Source organism: Entelurus aequoreus, linkage group LG06 (genome assembly GCF_033978785.1).
Source record: "Entelurus aequoreus isolate RoL-2023_Sb linkage group LG06, RoL_Eaeq_v1.1, whole genome shotgun sequence".
NCBI classification, from domain to species: domain Eukaryota; kingdom Metazoa; phylum Chordata; class Actinopteri; order Syngnathiformes; family Syngnathidae; genus Entelurus; species Entelurus aequoreus.
The window spans coordinates 59,381,861-59,403,566 of NC_084736.1; the positions used below are offsets into that span (position 1 = coordinate 59,381,861).

Consider the following 21,706-nt stretch of genomic DNA (forward strand, 5'->3'; position numbering starts at 1 on the left):
GGCATAATAATGTGTTAATTCCACGACTGTATACAGTGTTTCCCATAAACTGCCAAGATACCTGTGGCAGTGGGGGCGTGTCTGTGGGCGTGGTCACCATGACATCATCGAGTAATTTGCATAATTTACTACAATGATTTGATTTTCTCTAAAAAGGCTCAAAAAATGTATACTTACTAATTAATATTAACAGTTTTGTTTTAAACGTCCATCCATCCATTTTACAATGTAATTACAACACTGTATGTACATATTTATATACAGATTTGAACAATAAGTTATTCACTGAAATATATTTATTAATTGTGGTTCTTTCAAAAAATATATCTTATAAAATATAAAAGCTAAAATGTCTCAAAGCTCAGCCCCTTTAATTAGTGCATACTAAATAATTTAACTTTAGCCTACTACTACAACCATATTATTTACCAGCAACATAAAGTGAAACAGAGGCAGAGGTGTCCTGCCACAGTCAGTAACAAATAAACAGAAAACAGTAGTGGTGGTAGATAGACACAGAGCTTCATCAAACATCTGATCCACTGAACAAAGAGCTCCAAAAATCTTGAACTTTAGACTGCCATCAGTTTTACTCCCTACACTTAACCATGTGTTTCCTACTGCCTGCAGACTTTGCACCCTTTGTTATATACACATGTCATGTTTCTAATATAAATACATTTAATAAAGTCAAATACAAATAAGGCAACAAGAGAAGTATCCTACACTTCTCTTTTGTAAAGTAAATCCGAACAGCCGATATGGGCATCTACATCAACTATATGATTTGCCTGAGAAGCTGGAGAGGACAAAAAAAAAATATATATATATATATATATATATATATATATATATATATATATATATATATATATATATTTATTTATTTATTTATTCTATTTATTTATTTATTTTTTTGTGGCGGACGTAATTATTTCGTGGCGGGCCGCCACAAATAAATGAATGTGTGGGAAACCCTGTAGTATATATCGGTATCGGTTGATATCGGTATCGATAATTAAGAGTGGGACAATATCGGAATATCGGATATCGGCAACAAAGCCATTATCGGACATCTCTAGTTAAGGTAAAAGAGCATGTGCAATCCAAAAGAAATTGCATTATAAATTTGTGTTTATTCATGATTAATGCGACCATTTTTAATGATTAATCTCATGCCTCAACCTTGTCTGTGTTTTTCAGTCAGCCAAGGTTGGTCAGAGGTTTATAGAGTGGAGATGGCAGGTCCCAGTTGAGCGGTAGCTCCCAAGCCTCATACAGACTGACTTACGGCACCACTGGGGCGCTGCACGCGGTTATGTAGAGCTGCAATGGGACTGGCGGAGCAAAAAGCAGAATAAATGAACATTCCACTTTGGAGGACACCAGGAGGAATAAGGGCCATGTTGCTCTTGACCACTCTTGCAATAATATGGTTGGACACGGAAGAGAATGGATGGCTGGTTGGCCAGTTTCTGCTTTGTCAAACATGTCAAGAGCTCCATGAAATAAGGTGTGGAAACTAAACTCAAAGTAGAAAAAGCAAATGTGATTGCTTTAAAGCAGGGGTGTCCAAACTTTTTCCACTGAGGGCCGCATTCTGAAAAATCAAAGCAAGCGGGGGCCATTTTGATATTTGTTATTTTAAAAACCAATACAATATATGTATAAAAAATATACATTTAGGCTTCCACTCAGGCTTGATCCCGGGGACCCCAAAGGGTTTTGGTCAAAAAAATATTAAAAATGTGTCATTATTCAGTATTATTATTTTTATTATTATTCAAATTTTAAATCTCTAAATCAACATAAGGTCTATCTGTCAATCTAACGGTTTTAAAGATTTAAGTTGTATGCTCTTGTTGTCAAAGAAAACCCTGTTTTTTTATGGAAAAAATACAAAATATGCAATATTTTCACACAATAACATTTTTAAGTGGAATATTTGAGATTATATAATAATTGGAGCCTTAAAAAGGTCAATAACTCATAACAACATTGATTTTAATTCATTATTTTTTTTTGAGCAATGACACTTAAAAACAAATCACATTAAAATTATTTGGGATCCAAATAATTAAAGTGTTAAAAAATAAATTGTATTTTTTTTTACTGTTTACTTTTAACACAATAATCTCGAGATCAACTTCAGATCTATCCGTCAATTATACGTTTTATTGTTGTTTATGTTTTTTGTTTGTTTGTTTTAGGCACTTCTTTATAAAAAACAGCTCAGTTTTTTATATGGCAAACACAAAATATGCAACATTTTCCCCAAAAATATCTCAAATGTGACGTAATTGGAGCCTTGAATAGGTCAATAATTCATAAGGACATTGATTTTGATTCATTGTTATTTTTTAAAGAAAGAAACAGCCTGCATGGCAGCTTTTTGTTATTAGAGTAAACATTGCAACATTTTCTTGTTACATTTCACCTGTTTGCTCTTTTATACCACTTATCAAGTTTTTAATTTTTTTCAATCGTATTTTTAAAATGTGCCGTGGGGCCGTTAAAAAATGACCTGCGGGCCACAAATGGCCCCCGGGCCGCACTTTGGACACACCTTCTTTAAAGGATTGCTTTATAGGGGACTTACAGAATTGCAGATTTACAGCTTTTTTTAAACCTGTTGAAGGCATCAAATTCCAAATGATCTAATATTTGCAAAAAATAACAACGTTTTCCAGTTTGAACGTTAAGTATCTTGTGTTTGCAGTCTATTCAACTGAATACCGTATTTTCCGCGCTACATGGCGCACCTAAAAACCTCAAATTTTCTCAAAAGCTGACAGTGCGCCTTATAATCCGGTGCGCCTTATATATGGACCAATATTGAGCCACAACAGGTCTCGCAACTACGGGATGCATAAAGTAACCCCAGCCTCTACTGTAGCGTCTATTCTATGCGCCTTATAATGCGGTGCGCCTTATAATGCGGTGCGCCTTATATATGAACAAAGTTTTAAAATAGGCCATTCATTGAAAGTGCGCCTTATAATCCGGTGCACATTATAGTGCGGAAAATACGGTAGGTTGAAAGGGATTTGCAAATCGTTGTATTCTGTTTTTATTTACGATTTACACAAGGTGCCAACTTCACTGGTTTTGGGGTTTGTAGAAGAAGCAAATGTGATTGCTTTAAAGGGGACCTACAGTATTATGCAAAACTAACTTTTTTTTTAGCTATTGGTACCGTTTTGTGTGTTTGGGATCTGCATAAGTCCCGAAAATGTGAAATCAAATAATTGAGACATGGCAGAGATATTTAAAAAACAATCCTGCCTTCCTTCGTACTTCCTCTAAACGAGGCATTTGGCATTTTCCCCATTGGTGATGCAAAGGGATATTTCCATATACAGTTAAGTTTTACCTGAAGAGCTTTGCGCGAGTACGCCATTTTTGTCCGACATTGTAGTCAGTAAGATATTTCTTTTCATCTATCCTCTTGTTGTGGGGCAGACTGGCTCGTACATGCACATGCACATCCTCGCCCCATCCTTGTTTGTGAATGACTGAGCATTTCATGGAAGCTGCTTTTACATCCAATCATGGCATCCACCTGTTCCAAATAAGTGTTTGATGAGCAATCCTCAACTTTCTCAGTCTTTTTTGCCACTTGTGCCAGCTTTTTTGAAACATGTTGCAGGCATCAAATTCCATATGAGCTGATATTTGCAAAAAATAACAACGTTTTCCGGTTCGAATGTTAACTATCTTGTATTTACAGTCTATTCAATTGAATATAGGTTGAAAGGGATTTGCAAATCATTGTATTCTGTTTTTATTTACCATTTACACAGCATGCCAACTTCACTAGATTTGGGTTTTGTATAATTAACTTACAATGGCACTCTTTTTGTATTGTTTCAGTCTCGTAAATTCATCAAAACATCACCGTGCAGTTATTAAGTCCGTTTAGCTGATTGGAGAGCTCGCTTCCGCAGCTAGTAGGTCCATGACGATGACTTCTGTTTTGTTTGATCAGCTCTTTTACTGCCATGTTACAGGCACCGTTTGGAAACAATTAAGTTGTGTAAATAAAAATTCACAAAATATTTTAAATCGGTTTATACCTACGGCTTATAGACGGGTGCGGCTAATATATGTAAAGATATGTTTTTCTTCTAAAATTTAGTGGGTGCGGCTTAAATACCGGTGCGCTCTATAGTCCAGAAAAGTAGGTACTTACAGCATGTACTACCATGACTTGATTACGTGGACCCCGACTTAAACAAGTTGAAAAACTTATTCGGGTGTTACCATTTAGTGGTCAATTGTACGAAATATGTACTGAACTGTGCAATCTACAAATAAAAGTTTCAATTAATCAATCATAGTAGAGTAAGACCTTCTGGAGGAAAGTTCTGTGGTGAGATTAAACAAAAATGTAGCTGTTTGGCCACAATACACAGCTATATGTTTGGAAGAGAAAAGGTGAGGCCTTCAATCTTAGGAACACCATACCTACCGTCAAGCATGGTGGTGGTAGTAATATGCTCTGGGCCTGTTTTGCTGCCAATGGAACCTGTGCTTTACAGAGAGTAAATGGGACAATGAAAAAGGAGGATTACCTCCAAATTCTTCAGGACAACCTAAAATCATCAGCCCGGAGGTTGGGTCTTGGGCGCGGTTGGGTGTTCCAACAGGACAATGACCCCAAACGCACGTCAAAAGTGGTAAAGGAATGGATAAATCAGGCTAGAATGAAGGTTTTGGAAAGGCCTTTTCAAAGTCCTGACTTAAACCCCATGGAGAACATGTGGACAATGCTGAAGAAACAAGTCCATGTTAGAAAACCAACAAATTTAGCTGAACTGCACCAATTTTGTCAAGAGGAGTGGTCAAAAATTCAACCAGAAGCTTGCCAAAAGCTTGCGGATGGCTACCAAAAGCGCCTTATTGAAGTGAAACTTGCCAAGGGACATGTAACCAAATATTAACATTGCTGTATGTATACTTTTGACCCAGCAGATTTGGTCACATTTTCAGTAGGCTTGGCATTGTCTTGCTGAAATAAGTAGGGGCGTCCATGATAACGTTGCTTGGATGGCAACATATGTTGCTCCAAAACCTGTATGTACCTTTCAGCATTAATGGCGCCTTCACAGATGTGTAAGTTACCCATGTCTTGGGCACTAATACACCCCCATACCATCACAGATGCTGGATTTTCAACTTTGCGCCTATAACAATCCGGATGGTTCTTTTCCTCTTTGGTCCGGAGGACACGACGTCCACAGTTTCCATAAACAATTTGAAATGCGGACTCGTCAGACCACAGAAAACTTTTCCACTTTGTATCAGTCCATCTTAGATGAGCTCAGGCCCAGCGAAGCCGACGGCGTTTCTGGGTGTTGTTGATAAACGGTTTTCGCCTTGCATAGGAGAGTTTTAACTTGCACTTACAGATGTAGCGACCAACTGTAGTTACTGACAGTGGGTTTCTGAAGTGTTCCTGAGCCCATGTGGTGATATCCTTTACACACCGATGTCGCTTGTTGATGCAGTACAGCCTGAGGGATCGAAGGTCACGGGCTTAGCTGCTTACGTGCAGTGATTTCTCCAGATTATCTGAACCCTTTGATGATATTACGGAGCGTAGATGGTGAAATCCCTAAATTCCTTGCAATAGCTGGTTGAGAAAGGTTTTTCTTAAACTGTTCAACAATTTGCTCAGGCATTTGTTGACAAAGTGGTGACCCTCGCCCCATCCTTGTTTGTGAATGACTGAGCATTTCATGGAATCTACTTTTATACCCAATCATGGCACCCACCTGTTCCCAATTTGCCTGTTCACCTGTGGGATGTTCCAAATAAGTGTTTGATGAGCATTCCTCAACTTTATCAGTATTTATTGACATTTTTCCCAACTTCTTTGTCACGTGTTGCTGGCATCAAATTCTAAAGTTAATGATTATTTGCACAAAAAAAAAAGTTGATCAGTTTGAACATCAAATATGTTGTCTTTGTAGCATATTCAACTGAATATGGGTTGAAAATGATTTACATTTAACACAATTTCCCAACTCATATGGAAACGGGGTTTGTAGATGGTATACACATTTTTTTTTTCTAAAAATGCAGCTCCCCTTTAAGTTATAGAGACAAAAACGAGTAATGACTCTGAATTGTTTCGATTGCTTGTTAAAAGACAGATAGTCCTAATGCGGTTTACTGAGCAAACTATCAAACTCCCTTTGCAATCTAAGACAAAGTCTCAAACATGAGCAATGAGGAAAAAGCGCTCTAATCCCATCGAATTAACCCCATCATATTTCTCACCATGCTCAATTAATAAGTGCTATCGAATTTGTGACTTTATGTCAAGAATAATAAATGCAATATTTCCTTTTGGGATCATTTGGGGATGATTTATGCTTTTGATTAGCTGAGAAATTCAACAAAAAGGGGAGGGAGAGAGAGAGAAAAAAAAAAATCAATATATGCCACGGTATGGTATTACACCATGCCAGCCTTCATCGAGAAAGAATCATTCAGGCAGATAGAGGTCTTTCAAGTCCGCCTGGCTGATAAGTATAAGTCATCGCCATAATGAGAAGTTTTCAGAGGACAACACCGCGCTGGAGACTTTTATTTTTCTTTGACAGGAGCGGAATTCCATGTGCACTTATTGCTCCTGATTAGGGTTCAGTTTAAATCAGTGTGTGAATGTTGGCAGGCTACAGAGCAAACTGAGGGGAGGAGGGAGTTTGTTGCTTCTCCCCTAATGGATGGCCACATTTAAGATGCTAAAAGCTAATAAAGAGTAATGGGCCTGCGCCTCCACTGGGGGGGAAGAAGAGCTATTTTGAGTTCATGAGAGAAAGCATCATCTCGGGGATGAAAGAGTATCGACCGATGAAGGGTAAATACTGCGTTGAGCCGGTGGCCTATTTGGGGGTGGAAAAAGCAGTGCATGAAAAGGGAGGAACCGTGAAAGGGTATCACTGTTAGTAGCTGGCCTGGCCAGTGGGGGTATCGTTAGGGGTTTGCCGAGAAGGACCTCCAGGTGCTGTAATATGTCTGGAACAGTGTTATCGCGACAGGGGACGGCAGAGTGAGAGGCTAGAGCTCTGAGCATCCTGAGAACAACACATCCTTTCAGACATCCTGTGCACATGGCTGCAGGCCAACCGAGCAGACAGCATTCGGCCTGCGTGGTGGAGACAAGCAAATATCTGTGCACCAATCAGTATTCCTGGTGCTAGAACCGGACTCCAAAACATAAACGCTGCCCCGGAATTGATCTCAAGTTTCCTTCAGCATTTTTCCCTCGATTCAAACCGTCCCAACTTCAAACTGTTCAGCCTATTCTGGAATTGCGGGCTTTCCCTTGTCAAATTGCAAAAATTCCCAGATTTCCCAGAATTCCAGGTTTTCCCATTCAAAATGAATTGGCCATTTTTCAAACTGCCACCATTTCCACATTTTTCAACCGATTCAAACCACTGCACCTTCAACACATTCCACCATTCTGGAAATTCCAACTATCATTTTTCCAAGTTAAAAAAAATTCCAGGAATTCCCAAAACTCCCTTTTTTTCAAACACTTTTTTGACCCTTTTTTGCTGGCGACGACTCCTTCCACATTTTTCAACGCATTTCAACAGTTCTACCATCAAAACATTCCTATATGTGGGCTCTGTACCGAGGATGTCGTTGTGGCTTGTGCAGCCCTTTGAGACACTTGTGATTTAGGGCTATATAAATAAACATTGATTGATTGATTGATTGATTGATTGAATCAGGACCAAAAACGAAGTTGTTTTTTGAACTGAAAAAATTCCTGGTTTTCCTGCAATTCCGTAATACCATTTCTAATTTCAACATGTTACTACTTCAACATTTCTCAACCGATTTGAAAAATGTCAACACCAACCATTTCAACTCATTTAGACAATTCAAGTTTTGCATCATTTTCAAAAAAATTCCCCGCTTTTCCCAAAATTCCCCATTTTTTGGGAAATTCCAATTGAAATGAATGGGACATTTTTCAAAACTTCCACAATCCCCACATTCTTCAACCCATTCAAACAATTCCACCTTTAACACATTCCACCATTCTGGAAATTCACACTACACATTTTCCAAGTCAAAAAAAAATTCCAGGAATTCCCAAAACTCCCTTTTTTTCCAAACACTTTTTTGACCCTTTTTGCTGGCGACTACTCCTTCCACATTTTTCAACGCATTTCAACAGTTCTACCATCAAAACATTCCTCTTAATCAGGACCAAAAACGAAGTTGTTTTTTGAACTGAAAAAATTTCCGGTTTTCCCTGCAATTCCGTAATACCATTTCTCATTTCAACATGTTACTACTTCAACATTTCTCAACCGATTTGAAAAATGTCAACACCAACCATTTCAACTCATTTAGACCATTCAAGTTTTGCATCATTTTCAAAAAAATTCCCCGCTTTTCCCAAAATTCCCCATTTTTTGGGAAATTCCCATTGAAATGAATGGGACATTTTTCAAAACTTCCACAATCCCCACATTCTTCAACCCATTCAAACAATTCCACCTTTAACACATTCCACCATTCTGGAAATTCACACTACACATTTTCCTAGTTAAAAAAAATTCCAGGAATTCCCAAAACTCCCTTTTTTTCAAACACTTTTTTGACCCTTTTTTGCTGGCGACTACTCCTTCCACATTTTTCAACGCATTTCAACAGTTCTACCATCAAAACATTCCTCTTAATTAGGACCAAAAACTAAGTTGTTTTTTGAACTGAAAAAATTCCCGGTTTTCCTGCAATTCCGTAATACCATTTCTCATTTCAACATGTTACTACTTCAACATTTCTCAACCGATTTGAAAAATGTCAACACCAACCATTTCAACTCATTCAGACCATTCAAGTTTTGCATCATTTTCAAAAAAAAATTCCCCGCTTTTCCCAAAATTCCCCATTTTTTGGAAATTCCAATTGAAATGAATGGGACATTTTTCAAAACTTCCACAATCCCCACATTCTTCAACCCATTCAAACAATTCCACCTTCAACACATTCCACCATTCTGGAAATTCACACTACACATTTTCCAAGTTAAAAAAAATTCCAGGAATTCCCAAAACTCCCTTTTTTTCAAACACTTTTTTGAGCCTTTTTGCTGGCGACTACTCCTTCCACATTTTTCAACGCATTTCAACAGTTCTACCATCAAAACATTCCTCTTAATCAGGACCAAAAACGAAGTTGTTTTCTGAACTGAAAAAATTCCCGGTTTTCCTGCAATTCCGTAATACCATTTCTCATTTCAACATGTTACTACTTCAACATTTCTCAACCGATTTGAAAAATGTCAACACCAACCATTTCAACTCATTCAGACCATTCAAGTTTTGCATCATTTTCAAAAAAATTCCCCGCTTTTCCCAAAATTCCCCATTTTTTGGGAAATTCCAATTGAAATGAATGGGACATTTTTCAAAACTTCCACAATCCCCACATTCTTCAACCCATTCAAACAATTCCACCTTTAACACATTCCACCATTCTGGAAATTCACACTACACATTTTCCAAGTTAAAAAAAATTCCAGGAATTCCCAAAACTCCCTTTTTTTCAAACACTTTTTTGACCCTTTTTGCTGGCGACTACTCCTTCCACATTTTTCAACGCATTTCAACAGTTCTACCATCAAAACATTCCTATATGTGGGCTCTGTACCGAGGATGTCGTTGTGGCTTGTGCAGCCCTTTGAGACACTTGTGATTTAGGGCTATATAAATAAACATTGATTGATTGATTGATTGAATCAGGACCAAAAACGAAGTTGTTTTTTGAACTGAAAAAATTCCCGGTTTTCCTGCAATTCCAGGAATTACGTAATACCATTTCTCATTTCAACATGTTACTACTTCAACATTTCTCAACCGATTTGAAAAATGTCAACACCAACCATTTCAACTCATTCAGACCATTCAAGTTTTGCATCATTTTCAAAAAAAATTCCCCGCTTTTCCCAAAATTCCCCATTTTTTGGGAAATTCCCATTGAAATGAATGGGACATTTTTCAAAACTTCCACAATCCCCACATTCTTCAACCCATTCAAACAATTCCACCTTTAACACATTCCACCATTCTGGAAATTCACACTACACATTTTCCAAGTTAAAAAAATTCCAGGAATTCCCAAAACTCCCTTTTTTTCAAACACTTTTTTGACCCTTTTTGCTGGCGACTACTCCTTCCACATTTTTCAACGCATTTCAACAGTTCTACCATCAAAACATTCCTCTTAATCAGGACCAAAAACGAAGTTGTTTTCTGAACTGAAAAAATTCCCGGTTTTCCTGCAATTCCGTAATACCATTTCTAATGTCAACATGTTACTACTTCAACATTTCTCAACCGATTTGAAAAATGTCAACACCAACCATTTCAACTCATTCAGACCATTCAAGTTTTGCATCATTTTCAAAAAAAATTCCCCGCTTTCCCCAAAATTCCCCATTTTTTGGGAAATTCCAATTGAAATGAATGGGACATTTTTCAAAACTTCCACAATCCCCACATTCTTCAACCCATTCAAACAATTCCACCTTTAACACATTCCACCATTCTGGAAATTCACACTACACATTTTCCAAGTTAAAAAAAATTCCAGGAATTCCCAAAACTCCCTTTTTTTCAAACACTTTTTTGACCCTTTTTTGCTGGCGACTACTCCTTCCACATTTTTCAACGCATTTCAACAGTTCTACCATGAAAACATTCCTCTTAACCAGGACCAAAAACAAAGTTGTTTTTTGAACTGAAAAAATTCCCCGTTTTCCTGCAATTCCGTAATACATTTCTCATTTCAACATGTTACTACTTCAACATTTCTCAACCGATTTGAAAAATGTCAACACCAACCATTTCAACTCATTCAGACCATTCAAGTTTTGCATCATTTTCAAAAAAATTCCCCGCTTTTCCCAAAATTCTCAATTTTTTGGGAAATTCCCATTGAAATGAATGGGACATTTTTCAAAACTTCCACAATCCCCACATTCTTCAAGCCATTCAAACAATTCCACCTTTAACACATTCCACCATTCTGGAAATTCACACTACACATTTTCCAAGTTAAAAAAAATTCCAGGAATTCCCAAAACTCCCTTTTTTTCAAACACTTTTTTGACCCTTTTTGCTGGCGACTACTCCTTCCACATTTTTCAACGCATTTCAACAGTTCTACCATCAAAACATTCCTCTTAATCAGGACCAAAAACGAAGTTGTTTTCTGAACTGAAAAAATTCCCGGTTTTCCTGCAATTCCGTAATACCATTTCTCATTTCAACATGTTACTACTTCAACATTTCTCAACCGATTTGAAAAATGTCAACACCAACCATTTCAACTCATTCAGACCATTCAAGTTTTGCATCATTTTCAAAAAAATTCCCCGCTTTCCCCAAAATTCCCCATTTTTTGGGAAATTCCAATTGAAATGAATGGGACATTTTTCAAAACTTCCACAATCCCCACATTCTTCAACCCATTCAAACAATTCCACCTTTAACACATTCCACCATTCTGGAAATTCACACTACACATTTTCCAAGTTAAAAAAAATTCCAGGAATTCCCAAAACTCCCTTTTTTTCAAACACTTTTTTGAGCCTTTTTGCTGGCGACTACTCCTTCCACATTTTTCAACGCAATTCAACAGTTCTACCATCAAAACATTCCTCTTAATCAGGACCAAAAAGGAAGTTGTTTTCTGAACTGAAAAAATTCCCGGTTTTCCTGCAATTCCGTAATACCATTTCTAATTTCAACATGTTACTACTTCAACATTTCTCAACCGATTTGAAAAATGTCAACACCAACCATTTCAACTCATTTACACCATTCAAGTTTTGCATCATTTTCAAAAAAATTCCCCGCTTTTCCCCAAATTCCCCATTTTTTGGGAAATTCCCATTGAAATGAATGGGACATTTTTCAAAACTTCCACAATCCCCACATTCTTCAACCCATTCAAACAATTCCACCTTTAACACATTCCACCATTCTGGAAATTCACACTACACATTTTCCAAGTTAAAAAAAATTCCAGGAATTCCCAAAACTCCCTTTTTTTCAAACACTTTTTTGAGCCTTTTTGCTGGCGACTACTCCTTCCACATTTTTCAACGCATTTCAACAGTTCTACCATCAAAACATTCCTCTTAATCAGGACCAAAAACGAAGTTGTTTTTTGAACTGAAAAAATTCCCGGTTTTCCTGCAATTCCGTAATACCATTTCTCATTTCAACATGTTACTACTTCAACATTTCTCAACCGATTTGAAAAATGTCAACACCAACCATTTCAACTCATTCAGACCATTCAAGTTTTGCATCATTTTCAAAAAAATTCCCCGCTTTCCCCAAAATTCCCCATTTTTTGGGAAATTCCAATTGAAATGAATGGGACATTTTTCAAAACTTCCACAATCCCCACATTCTTCAACCCATTCAAACAATTCCACCTTCAACACATTCCACCATTCTGGAAATTCACACTACACATTTTCCAAGTTAAAAAAAATTCCAGGAATTCCCAAAACTCCCTTTTTTTCAAACACTTTTTTGACCCTTTTTGCTGGCGACTACTCCTTCCACATTTTTCAACGCATTTCAACAGTTCTACCATCAAAACATTCCTATATGTGGGCTCTGTACCGAGGATGTCGTTGTGGCTTGTGCAGCCCTTTGAGACACTTGTGATTTAGGGCTATATAAATAAACATTGATTGATTGATTGATTGAATCAGGACCAAAAACGAAGTTGTTTTTTGAACTGAAAAAATTCCCGGTTTTCCTGCAATTCCGTAATACCATTTCTCATTTCAACATGTTACTACTTCAACATTTCTCAACCGATTTGAAAAATGTCAACACCAACCATTTCAACTCATTCAGACCATTCAAGTTTTGCATCATTTTCAAAAAAATTCCCCGCTTTTCCCAAAATTCCCCATTTTTTGGGAAATTCCAATTGAAATGAATGGGACATTTTTCAAAACTTCCACAATCCCCACATTCTTCAACCCATTCAAACAATTCCACCTTTAACACATTCCACCATTCTGGAAATTCACACTACACATTTTCCAAGTTAAAAAAAATTCCAGGAATTCCCAAAACTCCCTTTTTTTCAAACACTTTTTTGACCCTTTTTGCTGGCGACTACTCCTTCCACATTTTTCAACGCATTTCAACAGTTCTACCATCAAAACATTCCTATATGTGGGCTCTGTACCGAGGATGTCGTTGTGGCTTGTGCAGCCCTTTGAGACACTTGTGATTTAGGGCTATATAAATAAACATTGATTGATTGATTGATTGATTGATTGAATCAGGACCAAAAACGAAGTTGTTTTTTGAACTGAAAAAATTCCTGGTTTTCCTGCAATTCCGTAATACCATTTCTAATTTCAACATGTTACTACTTCAACATTTCTCAACCGATTTGAAAAATGTCAACACCAACCATTTCAACTCATTTAGACAATTCAAGTTTTGCATCATTTTCAAAAAAATTCCCCGCTTTTCCCAAAATTCCCCATTTTTTGGGAAATTCCAATTGAAATGAATGGGACATTTTTCAAAACTTCCACAATCCCCACATTCTTCAACCCATTCAAACAATTCCACCTTTAACACATTCCACCATTCTGGAAATTCACACTACACATTTTCCAAGTCAAAAAAAAATTCCAGGAATTCCCAAAACTCCCTTTTTTTCCAAACACTTTTTTGACCCTTTTTGCTGGCGACTACTCCTTCCACATTTTTCAACGCATTTCAACAGTTCTACCATCAAAACATTCCTCTTAATCAGGACCAAAAACGAAGTTGTTTTTTGAACTGAAAAAATTTCCGGTTTTCCTGCAATTCCGTAATACCATTTCTCATTTCAACATGTTACTACTTCAACATTTCTCAACCGATTTGAAAAATGTCAACACCAACCATTTCAACTCATTTAGACCATTCAAGTTTTGCATCATTTTCAAAAAAATTCCCCGCTTTTCCCAAAATTCCCCATTTTTTGGGAAATTCCCATTGAAATGAATGGGACATTTTTCAAAACTTCCACAATCCCCACATTCTTCAACCCATTCAAACAATTCCACCTTTAACACATTCCACCATTCTGGAAATTCACACTACACATTTTCCTAGTTAAAAAAAATTCAGGAATTCCCAAAACTCCCTTTTTTTCAAACACTTTTTTGACCCTTTTTTGCTGGCGACTACTCCTTCCACATTTTTCAACGCATTTCAACAGTTCTACCATCAAAACATTCCTCTTAATTAGGACCAAAAACTAAGTTGTTTTTTGAACTGAAAAAATTCCCGGTTTTCCTGCAATTCCGTAATACCATTTCTCATTTCAACATGTTACTACTTCAACATTTCTCAACCGATTTGAAAAATGTCAACACCAACCATTTCAACTCATTCAGACCATTCAAGTTTTGCATCATTTTCAAAAAAAAATTCCCCGCTTTTCCCAAAATTCCCCATTTTTGGGAAATTCCAATTGAAATGAATGGGACATTTTTCAAAACTTCCACAATCCCCACATTCTTCAACCCATTCAAACAATTCCACCTTCAACACATTCCACCATTCTGGAAATTCACACTACACATTTTCCAAGTTAAAAAAAATCCAGGAATTCCCAAAACTCCCTTTTTTCAAACACTTTTTTGAGCCTTTTTGCTGGCGACTACTCCTTCCACATTTTTCAACGCATTTCAACAGTTCTACCATCAAAACATTCCTCTTAATCAGGACCAAAAACGAAGTTGTTTTCTGAACTGAAAAAATTCCCGGTTTTCCTGCAATTCCGTAATACCATTTCTCATTTCAACATGTTACTACTTCAACATTTCTCAACCGATTTGAAAAATGTCAACACCAACCATTTCAACTCATTCAGACCATTCAAGTTTTGCATCATTTTCAAAAAAATTCCCCGCTTTTCCCAAAATTCCCCATTTTTTGGGAAATTCCAATTGAAATGAATGGGACATTTTTCAAAACTTCCACAATCCCCACATTCTTCAACCCATTCAAACAATTCCACCTTTAACACATTCCACCATTCTGGAAATTCACACTACACATTTTCCAAGTTAAAAAAAATTCCAGGAATTCCCAAAACTCCCTTTTTTTCAAACACTTTTTTGACCCTTTTTGCTGGCGACTACTCCTTCCACATTTTTCAACGCATTTCAACAGTTCTACCATCAAAACATTCCTATATGTGGGCTCTGTACCGAGGATGTCGTTGTGGCTTGTGCAGCCCTTTGAGACACTTGTGATTTAGGGCTATATAAATAAACATTGATTGATTGATTGATTGAATCAGGACCAAAAACGAAGTTGTTTTTTGAACTGAAAAAATTCCCGGTTTTCCTGCAATTCCAGGAATTACGTAATACCATTTCTCATTTCAACATGTTACTACTTCAACATTTCTCAACCGATTTGAAAAATGTCAACACCAACCATTTCAACTCATTCAGACCATTCAAGTTTTGCATCATTTTCAAAAAAAATTCCCCGCTTTTCCCAAAATTCCCCATTTTTTGGGAAATTCCCATTGAAATGAATGGGACATTTTTCAAAACTTCCACAATCCCCACATTCTTCAACCCATTCAAACAATTCCACCTTTAACACATTCCACCATTCTGGAAATTCACACTACACATTTTCCAAGTTAAAAAAAATTCCAGGAATTCCCAAAACTCCCTTTTTTTCAAACACTTTTTTGACCCTTTTTGCTGGCGACTACTCCTTCCACATTTTTCAACGCATTTCAACAGTTCTACCATCAAAACATTCCTCTTAATCAGGACCAAAAACGAAGTTGTTTTCTGAACTGAAAAAATTCCCGGTTTTCCTGCAATTCCGTAATACCATTTCTAATGTCAACATGTTACTACTTCAACATTTCTCAACCGATTTGAAAAATGTCAACACCAACCATTTCAACTCATTCAGACCATTCAAGTTTTGCATCATTTTCAAAAAAAATTCCCCGCTTTCCCCAAAATTCCCCATTTTTTGGGAAATTCCAATTGAAATGAATGGGACATTTTTCAAAACTTCCACAATCCCCACATTCTTCAACCCATTCAAACAATTCCACCTTTAACACATTCCACCATTCTGGAAATTCACACTACACATTTTCCAAGTTAAAAAAAATTCCAGGAATTCCCAAAACTCCCTTTTTTTCAAACACTTTTTTGACCCTTTTTTGCTGGCGACTACTCCTTCCACATTTTTCAACGCATTTCAACAGTTCTACCATGAAAACATTCCTCTTAACCAGGACCAAAAACAAAGTTGTTTTTTGAACTGAAAAAATTCCCCGTTTTCCTGCAATTCCGTAATACCATTTCTCATTTCAACATGTTACTACTTCAACATTTCTCAACCGATTTGAAAAATGTCAACACCAACCATTTCAACTCATTCAGACCATTCAAGTTTTGCATCATTTTCAAAAAAATTCCCCGCTTTTCCCAAAATTCTCAATTTTTTGGGAAATTCCCATTGAAATGAATGGGACATTTTTCAAAACTTCCACAATCCCCACATTCTTCAAGCCATTCAAACAATTCCACCTTTAACACATTCCACCATTCTGGAAATTCACACTACACATTTTCCAAGTTAAAAAAAATTCCAGGAATTCCCAAAACTCCCTTTTTTTCAAACACTTTTTTGACCCTTTTTGCTGGCGACTACTCCTTCCACATTTTTCAACGCATTTCAACAGTTCTACCATCAAAACATTCCTCTTAATCAGGACCAAAAACGAAGTTGTTTTCTGAACTGAAAAAATTCCCGGTTTTCCTGCAATTCCGTAATACCATTTCTCATTTCAACATGTTACTACTTCAACATTTCTCAACCGATTTGAAAAATGTCAACACCAACCATTTCAACTCATTCAGACCATTCAAGTTTTGCATCATTTTCAAAAAAATTCCCCGCTTTCCCCAAAATTCCCCATTTTTTGGGAAATTCCAATTGAAATGAATGGGACATTTTTCAAAACTTCCACAATCCCCACATTCTTCAACCCATTCAAACAATTCCACCTTTAACACATTCCACCATTCTGGAAATTCACACTACACATTTTCCAAGTTAAAAAAAATTCCAGGAATTCCCAAAACTCCCTTTTTTTCAAACACTTTTTTGAGCCTTTTTGCTGGCGACTACTCCTTCCACATTTTTCAACGCAATTCAACAGTTCTACCATCAAAACATTCCTCTTAATCAGGACCAAAAAGGAAGTTGTTTTCTGAACTGAAAAAATTCCCGGTTTTCCTGCAATTCCGTAATACCATTTCTAATTTCAACATGTTACTACTTCAACATTTCTCAACCGATTTGAAAAATGTCAACACCAACCATTTCAACTCATTTACACCATTCAAGTTTTGCATCATTTTCAAAAAAATTCCCCGCTTTTCCCCAAATTCCCCATTTTTTGGGAAATTCCCATTGAAATGAATGGGACATTTTTCAAAACTTCCACAATCCCCACATTCTTCAACCCATTCAAACAATTCCACCTTTAACACATTCCACCATTCTGGAAATTCACACTACACATTTTCCAAGTTAAAAAAAATTCCAGGAATTCCCAAAACTCCCTTTTTTTCAAACACTTTTTTGAGCCTTTTTGCTGGCGACTACTCCTTCCACATTTTTCAACGCATTTCAACAGTTCTACCATCAAAACATTCCTCTTAATCAGGACCAAAAACGAAGTTGTTTTTTGAACTGAAAAAATTCCCGGTTTTCCTGCAATTCCGTAATACCATTTCTCATTTCAACATGTTACTACTTCAACATTTCTCAACCGATTTGAAAAATGTCAACACCAACCATTTCAACTCATTCAGACCATTCAAGTTTTGCATCATTTTCAAAAAAATTCCCCGCTTTCCCCAAAATTCCCCATTTTTTGGGAAATTCCAATTGAAATGAATGGGACATTTTTCAAAACTTCCACAATCCCCACATTCTTCAACCCATTCAAACAATTCCACCTTCAACACATTCCACCATTCTGGAAATTCACACTACACATTTTCCAAGTTAAAAAAAATTCCAGGAATTCCCAAAACTCCCTTTTTTTCAAACACTTTTTTGACCCTTTTTGCTGGCGACTACTCCTTCCACATTTTTCAACGCATTTCAACAGTTCTACCATCAAAACATTCCTATATGTGGGCTCTGTACCGAGGATGTCGTTGTGGCTTGTGCAGCCCTTTGAGACACTTGTGATTTAGGGCTATATAAATAAACATTGATTGATTGATTGATTGAATCAGGACCAAAAACGAAGTTGTTTTTTGAACTGAAAAAATTCCCGGTTTTCCTGCAATTCCGTAATACCATTTCTCATTTCAACATGTTACTACTTCAACATTTCTCAACCGATTTGAAAAATGTCAACACCAACCATTTCAACTCATTCAGACCATTCAAGTTTTGCATCATTTTCAAAAAAATTCCCCGCTTTTCCCAAAATTCCCCATTTTTTGGGAAATTCCCATTGAAATGAATGGGACATTTTTCAAAACTTCCACAATCCCCACATTCTTCAACCCATTCAAACAATTCCACCTTCAACACATTCCACCATTCTGGAAATTCACACTACACATTTTCCAAGTTAAAAAAAATTCCAGGAATTCCCCAAACTCCCTTTTTTTCAAACACTTTTTTGACCCTTTTTGCTGGCGACTACTCCTTCCACATTTTTCAACGCATTTCAACAGTTCTACCATCAAAACATTCCTATATGTGGGCTCTGTACCGAGGATGTCGTTGTGGCTTGTGCAGCCCTTTGAGACACTTGTGATTTAGGGCTATATAAATAAACATTGATTGATTGATTGATTGAATCAGGACCAAAAACGAAGTTGTTTTTTGAACTGAAAAAATTCCCGGTTTTCCTGCAATTCCAGGAATTCCGTAATACCATTTCTCATTTCAACATGTTACTACTTCAACATTTCTCAACCGATTTGAAAAATGTCAACACCAACCATTTCAACTCATTCAGACCATTCAAGTTTTGCATCATTTTCAAAAAAATTCCCCACTTTTCCCAAAATTCCCCATTTTTTGGGAAATTCCCATTGAAATGAATGGGACATTTTTCAAAACTTCCACAATCCCCACATTCTTCAACCCATTCAAACAATTCCACCTTTAACACATTCCACCATTCTGGAAATTCACACTACACATTTTCCAAGTTAAAAAAAATTCCAGGAATTCCCAAAACTCCCTTTTTTTCAAACACTTTTTTGACCCTTTTTTGCTGGCGACTACTCCTTCCACATTTTTCAACGCATTTCAACAGTTCTACCATCAAAACATTCCTATATGTGGGCTCTGTACCGAGGATGTCGTTGTGGCTTGTGCAGCCCTTTGAGACACTTGTGATTTAGGGCTATATAAATAAACATTGATTGATTGATTGATTGATTGAATCAGGACCAAAAACGAAGTTGTTTTTTGAACAGAAAAAATTCCCGGTTTTCCTGCAATTCCAGGAATTCCGTAATACCATTTCTCATTTCAACATGTTACTACTTCAACATTTCTCAACCGATTTGAAAAATGTCAACACCAACCATTTCAACTCATTCAGACCATTCAAGTTTTGCATCATTTTCATAAAAATTCCCCGCTTTTCCCAAAATTCCCCATTTTTTTGGGAAATTCCAATTGAAATGAATGGGACATTTTTCAAAACTTCCACAATCCCCACATTCTTCAACCCATTCAAACAATTCCACCTTCAACACATTCCACCATTCTGGAAATTCACACTACACATTTTCCAAGTTAAAAAAATTCCAGGAATTCCCAAAACTCCCTTTTTTTCAAACACTTTTTTGACCCTTTTTGCTGGCGACTACTCCTTCCACATTTTTCAACGCATTTCAACAGTTCTACCATCAAAACATTCCTATATGTGGGCTCTGTACCGAGGATGTCGTTGTGGCTTGTGCAGCCCTTTGAGACACTTGTGATTTAGGGCTATATAAATAAACATTGATTGATTGATTGATTGAATCAGGACCAAAAACGAAGTTGTTTTTTGAACTGAAAAAATTCCCGGTTTTCCTGCAATTCCAGGAATTCCGTAATACCATTTCTCATTTCAACATGTTACTACTTCAACATTTCTCAACCGATTTGAAAAATGTCAACACCAACCATTTCAACTCATTCAGACCATTCAAGTTTTGCATCATTTTCAAAAAAAATTCCCCGCTTTTCCCAAAATTCCCCATTTTTTGGGAAATTGCAATTGAAATGAATGGGACATTTTTCAAAACTTCCACAATCCCCACATTCTTCAACCCATTCAAACAATTCCACCTTCAACACATTCCACCATTCTGGAAATTCACACTACACATTTTCCAAGTTAAAAAAAATTCCAGGAATTCCCAAAACTCCCTTTTTTTCAAACACTTTTTTGACCCTTTTTTGCTGGCGACTACTCCTTCCACATTTTTCAACGCATTTCAACAGTTCTACCATCAAAACATTCCTCTTAATCAGGACCAAAAACGAAGTTGTTTTCTGAACTGAAAAAATTCCCGGTTTTCCTGCAATTCCGTAATACCATTTCTAATTTCAACATGTTACTACTTCAACATTTCTCAACCGATTTGAAAAATGTCAACACCAACCATTTCAACTCATTCAGACCATTCAAGTTTTGCATCACTTTCTAAAAAATTCCCCGCTTTTCCCCAAATTCCCCATTTTTTGGGAAATTCCCATTGAAATGAATGGGACATTTTTCAAAACTTCCACAATCCCCACATTCTTCAACCCATTCAAACAATTCCACCTTTAACACATTCCACCATTCTGGAAATTCACACTACACATTTTCCAAGTTAAAAAAAATTCCAGGAATTCCCAAAACTCCCTTTTTTTCAAACACTTTTTTGACCCTTTTTGCTGGCAACTACTCCTTCCACATTTTTCAACGCATTTCAACAGTTCTACCATCAAAACATTCCTCTTAATCATGACCAAAAACGAAGTTGTTTTTTGAACTGAAAAAATTCCCGGTTTTCCTGCAATTCCGTAATACCCTTTCTAATTTCAACATGTTACTACTTCAACATTTCGCAACCGATTTGAAAAATGTCAACACCAACCATTTCAACTCTTTCAGACCATTCAAGTTTTGCATCATTTTCAAAAAAATTCCCGCTTTTCCCAAAATTCTCCATTTTTTGGGAAATTCCCATTGAAATGAATGGGACATTTTTCAAAACTTCCACAATCCCCACATTCTTCAACCCATTCAAACAATTCCACCTTCAACACATTCCACCATTCTGGAAATTCACACTACACATTTTCCAAGTTAAAAAAAATTCCAGGAATTCCCAAAACTCCCTTTTTTTCAAACACTTTTTTGACCCTTTTCGCTGGCGACTACTCCTTCCACATTTTTCAAGGCATTTCAACAGTTCTACCATCAAAACATTCCTATATGTGGGCTCTGTACCGAGGATGTCGTTGTGGCTTGTGCAGCCCTTTGAGACACTTGTGATTTAGGGCTATATAAATAAACATTGATTGATTGATTGATTGAATCAGGACCAAAAACGAAGTTGTTTTTTGAA

At 36.7% G+C, this 21,706-nt stretch overlaps 1 protein-coding gene across 1 annotated transcript in view; it reads right to left on the minus strand.

Annotated features, from left to right (window-relative positions):
* The window catches only part of si:dkeyp-14d3.1 (transmembrane protein 132C), a 441,788-nt gene that overhangs the window by 345,457 nt on the left and 74,625 nt on the right, over window positions 1–21,706 (minus strand). The window lies entirely within an intron of this gene.